Here is a 13,347-nt window from a genome sequence, read left to right as displayed (position 1 = left end):
TTCTAATCTGGCCTTAATTTGGAAAATAATGTTCCCACATGTCACTTTGGTTTTGTTCTGGCTTAGGTGTTTGTTGTTGTTATTATTGTTTTTGAGACAAAGTCTCATGTAGCCCCGGCTGGCCACAGACTCACTGTTAGCTGGAGCTAATGTTGGCCTTCTCCTCCTGCCTCCACCTCCCAAGTGCTGGGAATCCAGGTGTGTACCACCATAGGGAACTTTCATCTTATAAATCTCTTTTTTTCCTGAACTGAATATATTTAAATTTTATTTTCCCATTAAATCATGACACATAGGTTACTAGACTATAATATAGCTCTGCATTTAGGTGTTAATATCAGTTTTATTTTATTTATTTATTTATTTGTTTTTATTTTTCAAGACAGAGTTTCTGTAGTCCTGGCTGTCTTGTAACTCACTCTGCGGACCAGGCTGGCCTTGAGTTCAGAGACTTGCCTGCCTCTGCCTCCTGAGTACTGGGATGAGAGGCGCGCACCACCACCTCGTTGCATGGTATTAATACTATTATGTTCTGTATTCTTTTTAATATTTTAATCCAGATGCAAAGCATCCTCATAAATATGCATTTCCCGTGCTGTTTATACTAGTACTTAGCAGCAGAGCCCCAACTGTTCTTCTGTGTAGGAGTGTTATGTATTTTAAAATAATTAAAATTCACATTTTTTGGACTGTTTTAGAAAAAAAAAAAGAAAAAAATCATAAGCCTCCTGTACCTCACTCATCACTTGATAAAGACTTTGACACTGAACCATCAGAAGGAGCCTCCAGGTTCCCTCTGTATGGCAGTTTTTTCTGGAGAAATGCCAACAGGCTTCCTGATGGCCTTCTACTGTGATGCGCACACTAGAAATTGCCACCATAGAGACATCATGGACCACAGATGCCAACCCTAATCAGAGAAGGAACCTGCTGGCTAGGTGTGGTTTATTCTCCAGTTTCAGCAGCCATGGTACTTGTTCTCTGCATAACACCACAGTGCATAACAGTTTCAGACAGAATTCAGATCTTTAGTCTGTCCAGGGTTTCCTTAATGATGAGGACACTTTTCTGTGTCTCTTCTGCATGAACTAAAGCTAGGATAGCTAAAGTATTCACAATTAGAGTTAAGCAATCTGAGTAAGAGTGCATTATAGGCCGGGCCGTGGTGGCACATGTCTTTAATCCCAGCACTTGGGAGGCAGAGACAGGTGGATCTTTGATGTCAGCCTGGTCTAAAAAGTGAGATCCGGGACAGCCAGAGCTACACAGAGAAATCCTATCTCAAAAAAAAAAAAAAAAAAAAAAAAAAAAAAAAAAAAACAAAAACAAAAAAAACCCAAACCCAAACCCAAACCCAAACCCAAAACAAAAACAAAAAGCAAAAAAAGAATGTATAATAAATAAATTATAAAAGTGATTATTCTTAAAAATTGTTTATAAGCCAGTGTAACAAATCAATCAAATAAACACTAAGGTTTTCTTTCTATACTTATACTAGATTTTAAGCTCTAAACTACTCAGGAGAGTATAGGGGAAGACCTAGAAGTGGATAAAGGTGTCTACTGCAGTGAAAAGCCACAGAGTGGTGTTAAGGCATCCAGGGTGAGGCGAAAGTAAGAGGCAGTGTCTGGTGAAATCGCTGCAGAAAGTACTTGGACCTAACTTTGCAAAAGTCACAAAAAGACCATTATGGTCTCCAGCCTATCCACCACAGCTCCCCAGAGGTAGTAAACAGTGATCCAATTCTTGACACACACAGGATTTCAGTCACACCAAATGCAAGTGTGATTTTTGAATAAGCAGATTTTGGTGTGGGAAGATAATTTTATAAAACAGAAAAGCACAATACTTTCCAAGGTAAAAATGCTCAGTATTTATGAGCACCATTGAGTAAGGATGGTTTGGAAGGAAGTGAGAAAGTTGGGAGATGGAGTTGGGAAGTCAAGTCAAGATCTCTGTGTGGGGAGAGGATGTGAAGCAAAGGCCAGTGTGCATGCACTTCCTGAGGAGTGTCAGCAGACGTCCTGTTCTCCTCTGATGGGTCAAAGACAAATCAGGTAAAAGGTCTCTGGAGAGAGTTTAGTAGACATGGCTAGGAGAAGAAGAACAGGCAGGCATGTTTTCTATGCACACTGTTCCTCAGGAGAGAGTGGCTTATTCAACCCATTTTGTGACAGGTCTTTTTAACTCCCCATCAAAACATAAGTTCTGGAAATCACGATGCATGTAGCTTTATATAATTTTTTTCTGAAATCTCCCACACAGTGTTTTTTCCAGTGAACAGATAACTTTATGATATAAGGTGAAAATATTGGGGGATAATCTTAAGTAAAAGCTGGAGGAGATGTTGATTAAATTGTTTTTCATAATGATGAAAGGAAAGGATGAAGGCATGACGTGAGTTCCTAAGCAGGAACAGACATCTGCAGAGACAAAAGGATGGAGCTTCAGGCAGCTTTGGAGCAAGAGGAGGCAAAGAAGGTGGCGGTGATTGGAACAGGAATATCAGCGGTGGAAGCCGGAAGTCGGAACACCTCATCACCACATTCACAAGATCGTGTAAAGGGGTGACTGTCCAGGGCCAGGGCTAGAAAAAGCTGTTTCAGAGGTTGAGATGACAGGAGACATTTCTGGAGATGAAATCGGTGTTGAGAAGTCTGGCTATCCATAATCAGGTAAGGTGCAGGGACAGTGGGTCTGGGCATTGGGTGGCACGGGTTCATCTGAAGGTCTGGGTATTGGTGGCACACATTCATCTGCATAGGCTCTCAGATGCTCTTATGCTTAGAGCTTTCTCCCCCAAGTTGCCATTTTGGTGTGACATCCAGGATGGGGACCACAGGTAGTACCAGCTTAGGATTAACCCTGTTCTCTCCTAATTTTACTCCCTCGTCACTTAAAATAATGATAATAAATGAAATCATCCAAGCATCATTTTTCCTTTCTATTTGTTTTGCTTGTGTATGTGCATGGGTGCACTGTATGAGTGCGTGCACGCGCATGCGTGTGTGTGTGTGTGTGTGTGTGTGTGTGTGTGTGTGTGTGTGTGCAGGATAAGCTACCAGGTGAGACTTGATAATGTGTTAAACTACTGATCCATCTGCCCCTTTTATATGGCACGTTGTGGGTAAATGTGGCTGAGTGAAGTAGACATGTCACTTAGGAAAGGATGAGAACGGTATCCCAGCACAGCTGCCCACAGTTCCTCCAGCTGTTGGAGTGGTCAGTATCTGACTCCTATGTCAGTTGTTTTGAGCATTTCACTTCGCTTTTGTGTGGCCTTGTCTGATGACAAAGGCTCTCTGATTGCTTTAATAAAAACAAAGGCGCCCAGCCAAAACCCTTTATTGTACATTCATATCAGAAATCTTAATTTTATATTCCTGTGACCTGGAAATGAAGCAACAGCTCCGGGGATTGTTACTGTGGCTTGAAAAGTTTCAAATGCTGGTGAATAATCGCTATAACTCTTGACTGGGTTTTGCAAGACTTATTCGACTCTGAATACTTTGTTCACACAGTTAACATTCAGTTGAATTTGGCTACAATTCTGAATAACAGGTGTGTAGCCTTGACATGAGTGACTGTACCTTGCCAGCACCTTCGAGCTACTTTCTCTCTGTGTGGCCCATTATAACCCCAAGTCTTCACTTGATGGGACACTCTTTACAATGCTAACAAATTAACTGCCAGATCTCAGTGCCTCGGTGAGCCTGTACCTCTTCCTGCTTTTATCCATTCTATAGTTCTATGACAGATCACTGGCTGTTTTTATAATCAGCAGAAATTTATCAGCTCAAACTCCCAGAGCTTGAGAAGTTCAAAAATCGAAGCAATGTGGTTGCTACATTATCACATGGTGGAAAGCGGAAGAGCCAAATAAGTGGGTAGCAGCAGTCTGAGACTTTCATCCTTTTCCTGGGATTTCCTTCCTGTGGTAGCAGCATCTGCCGGTTCCTAAGGGCAGACCTATATGGCTGAATCAACCACTGACTTACTCACTCATTCACTTACTAGTTTGTAGTACTGAGAACTCATTGCCTTACACATGCTTGGCAAGCTGTATCCTCAACCTTCTTTTCACTTTTTATTTGGGACAGGGTCTCTCACTAAGTTGCTAAGGCTGATTTGAACACACCCTGTAGCCAAGGTGGGTGGGCCTGGAAAGTTTGATCTTCCTGCATTGGCCTACCCTTAGCTGTCACTGAAGACCCAAGCCACCAGACAAAGCTGCTAATTACCTCTTAAATGTCCCACCTCTTGGTGTCATTCGGAGAAGACTACTGAGTCTAACAGATGTTTTGGGAGGACATATTCTGACCACAGTCACCTCACGGTCACATGCACTCACTTGATAGAATAGTCTGATTTAGACAGACTTGATGAAGGAATCATCAAAGCTTAATGTAGTTTCTTGTCTTTGCACCCAGAGTGTGCCTGGTCCACATGTATTCTGGGTGAAGTTTCTTCTGGCAATGAGTCAAGCCTGAATCTGTTCCTGCCTTCAGGCACTGTAGACTCAGTCCAAGGATCCATCCGCAGACCCACCGGCGTCGCTTCGGTACAGCTGTCCAGAACCAGGCACATGCCTTCAAAATAGCTGCAAAGGAGGCTGGGAAAGAACAATTCTGTCTAACAAGGAAGACAAAAGGATATCTAGAGGATCAGACAAACTCTTTCACAAAATACTATTCAATCAAATGCAGGAATATACGCTACTCAGTTGGGGCTTACCATGGAGGGGTGGGGCAGTAATTCAACAAGAGAAAAATCTTCTTTTCAACAAAGTTAAGAGCAGCAGCGCTCATATCTCAGATTAAGCAACATTGTTTGGCAAAATTCACCATCTGTGCATGATAAGAAAAGTCTTTCCACAAATTAGCAACACAAGGAGACTTATTCAACAAAAGAAACGAATCTAGAAAAATCTCTTCTGTTGCTATTTAAAAACCACAGCCATCATCACCCTTACTAGTAAAAGATGGAATTCCCTCCCCCTAAGGTTAGGGAAAAGACAGGGATATCTGTACTTACCACCTACATTTACCCTGCATTGAAAGGCTTACTCAGAATAGTAAGGAAAGATAACAGCAATAATAAATGCAGATGGAAGAAATAAAACCATTTATAAGTGATATAATTTAGGAACTTGTCATTAAGGATGATGGGATTAGAAAATTCTAAAAAATAGAAAATTTGAAAAAAGCTATAGGATTTAGAAAATTCTAAAATAACCACGAATAAGGGTTGAGAACTAATGTAGCAGTGTAACGGTCTTGAGGGAAGAGGGCAACATGCCAGTCTCTATCATAGTCACATATACTGGCATGCCATAGGGAAAGACATGTCTTAGAAACCCAGAAAAACATTAGTGCAGGAAAAGCTAAAAGGACATCAAGAAGAGTAAGATTTAGGTGCTGAAGGGCCTCGAGGGGACAGACACAAGAAAGAGGTCCTTCTTACAAAACACTCCAATCCAAAGTGTCACAACGTCTACCGCATTGCAGGCAGTGTGGTTCAACGGGCAGAGCCTAGCATGCGGATGGATGCCCTAGGCTCTATTCCTTGCACTTCTTCAGCTGGGTGGTGGTACACACCTGTTGGTCCCAGTTGTACGGGAGGCAGGAAGATGAGCAGTTCAAAGTCATCTTTGACTAGGTAGTGAACCCAAGGCCACCTGGGACTACGTGAGGCCCTTTCAAAACCAAAAAGAAAGGGACCACAGATGAGAATGAAGAGGAGGACAAAGGCTGGGAGGGAAGCATTTCATGTGGGCTAAAATGGAAAGGGAACAGAGGTCAAAGACAGCCTCGATCATTGCATGGACTTTTCTAGAATGATCTACAAGAGGCAAAAATATGGTGGGCAATTTAGGAGGAAGAAGCAAAAATGTATAGTTCCTACAAAGGAAGGGAATTCATTAATTCCAAATAGTCCTAGTGAACAAAAGAGGCTGTGTCGGTGGTATCACACAGGTAGGCACGACTGCACTCGATGGCTTTGTTTTCGAAACGAAAAGGTTAGGGTAAAACTTGAGAAGTCCATGGGTCCCTCCTCCCTCAGCAGGCATGGACCAGCCTGTGTTGCAAACCACGCCACTGACCCTGCACTCATCACCCGCTCCTCTCGGCCAACAGTTCCCCACATGTTTTCTTGCAAGCAATTCAATCCTTCTTCCCCCTGATTCACAGAGCTCCCTCTGGCCCACCCAACAGAGGCCAGACTAGAATGGCTTTTACACTGTCTGGCAGTCAGTCGCCTCCCACACTGTCTCAGAGCAATGCTGCCCGGAGAGGAGAAGACAGACTGGACCAGGGCATCTGAAGCAGTGTCCCTAGCCCACAGTTCAGAGGAGGCGAATTCTCAGCACATTTGCCCGTTCGTCTTTGGGGTGGGAACAACTGCTAATTGTCTACAGGGTGTAAAAATAGAATTTGGCATGGTGTCGCTGAAGAAATGTGTCTGCAATTACAAAAACACGTGTTCTCTCAGAGGGCAGGCTGTTTGCATTCTTCCTAGTGCAGTGATTTCAGCCTTGAGTTTCTCTCCGCAGTCCCACTGAGCCCCAACAGAGACAGTGGGAACTTGGATCCCTCATCTCGGTCCAACTGACTGCTTGCTCTTCCTGGGTAGAAACTGGCTCTGCTGTGGGAGTTTCTTCCTAGCTCTAGCTGAAAAACAAAACATACTAGGTTAGGTGGGAGGAGCCATCTCAATATGAATCACAGCAAATGGCAGGCCCTCTGTCCTAAGGCTGTCCTTCCGATTCCTGTCCTGCCTTCAGAGGGGCAGTTATGGAAAGAACAGCACTTCTGAGAGACGCGACTCTAGAGAAGGGACGAACTACTCTGGTAGAGGCACAGAACCCCTTCCCACACCAAAGAGCTCCAGGTTTGGTGAAAAAAAAAAAAAAAAAAAAAACAAACCTCAAAAATAAGGTGGATAGTAACAGAGGAAGACATGGGACATTGAACTCAGGAGCGAGAGGAGAGAGGGGAAGGAGGCAGGGTGAGAGAGAGAGAGAGAGAGAGAGAGAGAGAGAGAGAGAGAGAGAGAGAGAGAGAGAGAGAACCTAGGAATCAAGGAATCATTGTGCAAACACTGGCAGGAAAATAAGCATGAACCAGTGAAGCATGTTCCCAAGTCCCCAGGGGGAGGACAGAACAAGGATGGCCACCTCTGTCTCCAGTCCCCTGCTGGGAAGGTGCAGCACATTGCATAACAGCGCCAGATGCTGCTCTCTCCACCTAGCGCTTATGCACACCATTAGACACACATACTTCTGTTCTTAATGCTGCTGAAGTGCTTTTTCTGCTCAATGTCCCGGCACACACAGTGGGCGTATAGGGAAATAGAAACTCAGATTTTCCACTGATCCAGCCATATGCTGTTACGTCTGCGCAAAAACAGAAACCACAGCTCTAATTGCTGGTGGGTTTTCAAGACACGAGTGAAGACATCAGAACGAGCCTAGTTACTGTGCATCAGAAGGAGGCAAGGGATTGGTGCGAAGCTCCAGGGGCAACCACGTCTAACCTGGCTCTGGGGAAAAGAGCAAATAGGAGCTGCCGAGGGGCCTGGGGAAATAAAAGTAACTCCTGCTTCCAAAATGTTATTTTATTGTTTTAAAATCCTACACTATCCCCTATAAAACAAATAAACAACCAGAAACCCTCAAATTATTTCTGAAAATAAAACTAGGAAAGTCTACATAATTCAACTTGAAAAAGGAAAAAATCCATAAAATTCAAGATCTGCCTCATTGTTAATACAGTCCAAATACTGCTGTAAGTCGGTATAAGGAGAGGATGCTGTCAAAAGACCAGACATAGAAAGCTGTCCATCAACCAGAGGCTTTGAGCTCTGAAAGGGCTCGTGTTTCTTACCGGCTCAGGAAGGTGGACAGAGGGAAAATGAACACAATAGAATAGACAGTACACTTTTAATTTAGAAAATATTTTTAAAGCATCAAGTTGGTGTTTCATCCTTCAACATCTGAACTGCCACTGGGTTTGACTGAGCCATGTATTTTTGGCTGTGTGTACTAATATGTGCACATATGTATGGATGGACGTGTATGTGGAGGCGAGAATTCAACGTAGGGTGTGGGTGTCTTCTTCTATCCTCTGTCACTCTTAACCTTATTTTTTATTTTTTATTTTTTGAGACACTTTCCTCACTGAACCTGGTACTCTTTCTGTTAGACTGACTGGCCACCCAACCCAGAGATGCTCCTCTCCTGCCTCCTCAGACACCGAGTTTACAGGCATGTGTCGTCTTGCTCTAGCTTTTTATGTGGCTGCTGGGGATCTTACGTCAGGTACTCATGCTTGCAAAGCAGAATCTTTACTCACTGAGCGATCTCACCATTCCTGTGACATGAGTATTTTTAATGCTTTCAGGTTCAAAGAAGGAATGACCATATACCAACACACACCCACCCCCCACCCACCCCCACACACATACACACAAAGGTGCTGGTTCTGTTTTGTTTTGGGGAGAGCAGCACCGTCCCTTATCAAGGCCTTTCTAGATCCGAGCTGAAGTCTGAGACACACTGAGAACTCTAAGCCAGGAACCCACCGTGTGCCTGGCCCCAAGCAGGACTTGTGCCAGGGGAGGGTTCCAGTGCCCAAGAGTATTAGGCTACTTCACAGGCTGCAGTGTTCGCCCAGAATAGCTCAGAGGGTTCAGCCGCCAGGGCGCCAGCATCTCCACTTTGTGTGTGGGGGTCATGTCTGCTAAACACCTCCTCTCACACCGGCGTTTCTCACCAGTATTGCATTGCCTTGCTGTTGCCAGATTTTATGGTCACAGAAAGCATTAGCAGATCGGGCCAAAAAGCACTCTGACTTTGATTTAATACCAAATCGAACAGTGCTTTTCCAACTATTTCTACTATTACAATAATTATTTGGCTTATTTCTGTTTTCATGCTGATTGTAGAAGTTTCCATTTTTTTTTCCAGAAGAGCAGTAGTGTTTGATAGCAAATGAACATGGCTCGGACTGGAACAGTCACACTGTGCAACAGTGCTTCCCACAGGCCACTCTGTGGGGGAAGCCTTTAAAGACTGAACATTGTGATCCAGCACCCTCTGGACTGCTCAGCTATTTGAGGCATTCACATAGCATAGATTTTCAGTTTTTCCAATTTTCCAAATCCCTGTCAGAGTCAATCTATCTCTTTCTGTCTGCCAACATCTTAGATGATCTCTATCAAATATGCTATATCAACATGTATTATATACACAGCATGTAAACTGTGTAATAAATTACATAAACATTATAGGCATAATTGCTTCAAACATGCTTGTATTTTGATCGATAGCTCAAGATAAGCAATTATCAGTTATCCTTTATTTTATACCATCCTTTTTTAAGACAGGCTTTCATGTAGCCAGGTTGGGCTTGAACTCGCCATGTAGCTGAAAATGCCCTTGAACTCTGATCCTACTTAACCTATCTGTTGAGAGCAGAAGGCTATAAGGACCAGTTTATGTTTTGACAATATGGTGCCGATTTGAGTTTCTGATATGAGTTAGGTAAAACATGGCTGATTTTGGAAATGGAGTGGGAGCTTAAGTTAGCACCAATTGGCTGACACTAGATGTCTAAGGAACCTAAGAGTAGACAGTGATATAATCTGTTTTTATATAACTATTTTTGGCAGAATGCCACTTTTGTGTGGCTTCTGTGAAAATGTGGCTTTGAGGTCAGAGGCCTTCGCCTTCTCCAGAGTGCCTGTGTATCTGTCTGTAGGCCTGTGTACCTACCTGCAGGTAGCCTTTATAGTGGTCTGCACATATGCCTCCATGTGCCTTTTAGTCTTCTCCTGGAGTGAATAGAAGACAGAAGATGTCTCATCTCCCCAGAGCTCCTCACGATCTCCTCAGCTTCTTATCTCCTGCCACCTTCTCCATGTGTTAGAGAACGGATCTCACAGTGTCTTCCAAGTGCTGGAGTTACAGTGTGCATCACTACACCTGATGTATGTGAGGCTGGCAGTCAAACTCAGGGCTTCCTACGTGCTAGGAAAGCACTCCATTAGATGAGCCATGTCCCCAGCCTATATTTTAAACTTGTAATTAATCCAGTCAACAATCTATGAGGTGTGCCTTGATGATATATTTTGCCATGTGTGGTAACTCAATGGCAATACGTTGTCCAGGTGTTAGACATTAACTGTGATCTTATTACATATTCACTTAGTGACAAATCATAATGCTTACTTTCATAGTTCCTCTTGGAAAATCAGTTGAGGATGGCAGACAATACAGTAAGAATCAAAGGGACAGACACCGCAGCTGAAGAACTCTCACCAGGAAGTCTACTGAAAAGCCAATAGAATAATAGCACAGTTACAAAATATGTGAAAAATACACAAAAACCAAGTTCCTAAAAGAACTGAAATTACTATAACACAATAAAGCCAAACATATACAGGTGGAAATACTAGAATTTATGAATAAGTAATGCATTTTTTATTAAAAAATTTATTCTTTGTGTCTTTCAAATAATGCACCCTAATTCCACCCATCTCCCATTCCCTCACATCCACCCTCTGTCCCTGCAACCCCCCCCAATAAAACAAAATAAAATATAAGATAAAAAAGGAATAAAGGGAAAATCTCCTCATGGAAGCTACTGCTCTCACCAGGACTACAGATAAGCTTTGTGCTTTCCCATTGCACAGAGACCGGACAACAAATGCTTCCCAGGACTTGACCATTGTCTCAATTTTCTCAGGTTCCTACAGATCCTGGCACTCACAGGCAACAGGAAGCAGTCTAGAGAACATGATGCCAAAGCTCCCAAGAGGTGGGGTGGTTGTTTTTGGTCATTTGGTGGGTTATGGATGTTTGTCATCATTTAAAGGAGTTGGTTACAAGTTGTTATTGGTCATGGTCAGGTAAAAAGCTGAACAGAGGAGATTAAATTCAGGGATCTATTTCTGAAGGGAAAAAGGGGCAGGATATAGAAATGATTAAAAAATAAAAGGGTGGATCGTTGAGTCTACTTTTGAACTAAAAAATGACTACTAGCCTCAAATATTTTACATTGATATGGATTTCTGTATATTGATATAAATTTAAGTTTATTTTTGTTATACTGTATATATGTTTCTATTCTTCTTTAAGGTATTTTTGTATATTGATACAAATTAAAGGTTATTTTTGTTAAAACATACTGTACATATGTTTCTACTCTTGTTTAAGGTATTGTGCCTATGCAGCTCATATAACAATGTAATGTAAGTTTCTAGCCCTTGAAATTTATCATTATAAACTATCTAGTATAATTTAAAAGTGCAGGTTAGTAGTTAGTCATCTATAACAATAAAACTTGTGGTCATGTCAGGTATGTTTTCAAGGTCATACACAGATATATTTTAGATAGACAGGTGGTTTTCAAACACTCTAGAGACCTACAGAATGTGGTAATATGTTTTAATAATATAAGGCTTTTCATGACAGTGAGACATGTATGCTCTGTGAAGTACCAGTTTACTTCAGAGAAGATGATGGGCATTGAAGAACCTCCATATAGGGTTTTTTTTTTTTTTTTTTTTTTTTTTTTTTGTGACAAAGTCAGCCACTGGGCAAGAAACTTCCCTTGCTTCAACTGCTGACAGTATGCTGTTCAAATTGGACAAGCAGGACACAAAAGAAAACTACGGCTGAACTTTCTCAAGACAAGGAAGGACAGTCCTTTAAAATTCCTGTTTCACAGAAAAGTCTGTCAGATATTATAGGCCTACAGACTGAAGACAGACGCCCCAACATTACAGAGGAACCTGGGGTGACTGTCCAGGCAGTCAGCTGTTACTGTCATTTCTCATAGTTTTGGGAGTTCCTTGCTCTGCACTTCCTGTTTACTCAGGTAATATATCCTTCTTGGGTCTTTGATAGGGTTGAAGATCAGATAATTATTGTTATAGTTTTCCTTGTTACCAAATTCAGAAAAGAAATCTTACATGAGAGATGTAAAGTTTATAAGATTGAGAAACATAGAAGATTAAGTTGTTTATCTAAGATGTTTTAAGGTCCAAAATGATATTTTTAGGATGGTAATACAAGTTATGATAGAAAATGATTTAGGTATAAAGCTTTGGACTCACTAAGATAGGATAAATAATGCAGTATTTTCTCTGAATTTGCCAAATGGGCATTGTGAGTGCAGTTCTTACCTGATAAATGTTCTTATTGTATATAGTTTTACTATGTTAGAGTTAAAACTTCTCCTTTTGGATTAGACAAAAAGGGGGAAATGTGAGATGTTTAATTACACGATGAAGATGTGTCATTGTGATTGGTTTAATAAAAAAACTAAATGGTCAATAGCTAGGCAGGAAGTGTAGGCAGGACTTCTAGACAGAGCGAGCTCTGGGAAGAAAAAAAGGGGGAGTCGCCAGCCAGAGGAAGTGGGACATGTGGGAGGAGAGGTATAAACTATAAGCCATATATAGCAACATGCAGATTAATAGAAATGGGTTAACCTTAAGTTATAAGAGCTAGTTAGAAATACACCTAAGCTAAGACTGAGCTTTCATAATTAAAAGAGGTCTCCATGTGGTTATTTAGGAGTTGGCTGGCAGGACAGAGACTCATTATACCCACCTGTGCTCCAGCAGATCATAGATGGGATGGATGTTGGAGTGGGTCAACACTTAACCCTGGTTCTGGGCATGGGTAGTTGCTGGATTGGTCAGCCTGGTAGCTCTCCCCTTCTTCACCACTAAGGTGAGCTCTCCAGCACTGCCCTGGCAAGTTCACCCCTTGCAGCAATGAGCAGGGGTGGGGTCAGTTCTCCAGCTTTCACATCCTCAGGGTCGGTTCTCCCACACCTACACCTTCAGGGCCAGCTCTGCTGTGCTGCCCAGTTGAGGTGTTGGGGCGACTCTCCCAAGTGCTGCAAATGATGAGGGACAGGAGCAGCTTTCCCACTTTAGGCAGTGGGGTGGGGAGGGGATTTCTTCCCTGTCTATGCTGCCACATGGGAGATGAATACTGGGGCCAGCTCTCCCACTTGCCTCTGGCATTGATGGGGGGGTGTCTCTCCCCTGCCCATGTTTGATATTCTTACTCCAATAAACAAAAATTCTTGTACCCTTAAATGTAAGTTTCTGTGTGTAGATCATTCACAAAAGGTAAGTCTTTGGAATATTATTACACTTGGCTAAAATGATTACACACTCTTTTAAAATGTGCTTTATTTTATAAAGCTAATTGTTTTCTTCATTTTTCTGTGGCTTACATATTTTCTCTTATAAGTTCCATTACACGTCTTTTTTTGTATTCCATGTGTCAAAAATGTGTATTCTTAAACAGAAAGGTGCATAGAGTGG

Source organism: Peromyscus maniculatus, chromosome 5 (genome assembly GCF_049852395.1).
Source record: "Peromyscus maniculatus bairdii isolate BWxNUB_F1_BW_parent chromosome 5, HU_Pman_BW_mat_3.1, whole genome shotgun sequence".
Lineage (NCBI taxonomy): Eukaryota > Metazoa > Chordata > Mammalia > Rodentia > Cricetidae > Peromyscus > Peromyscus maniculatus.
This window is presented reverse-complemented; position numbering follows the sequence as displayed.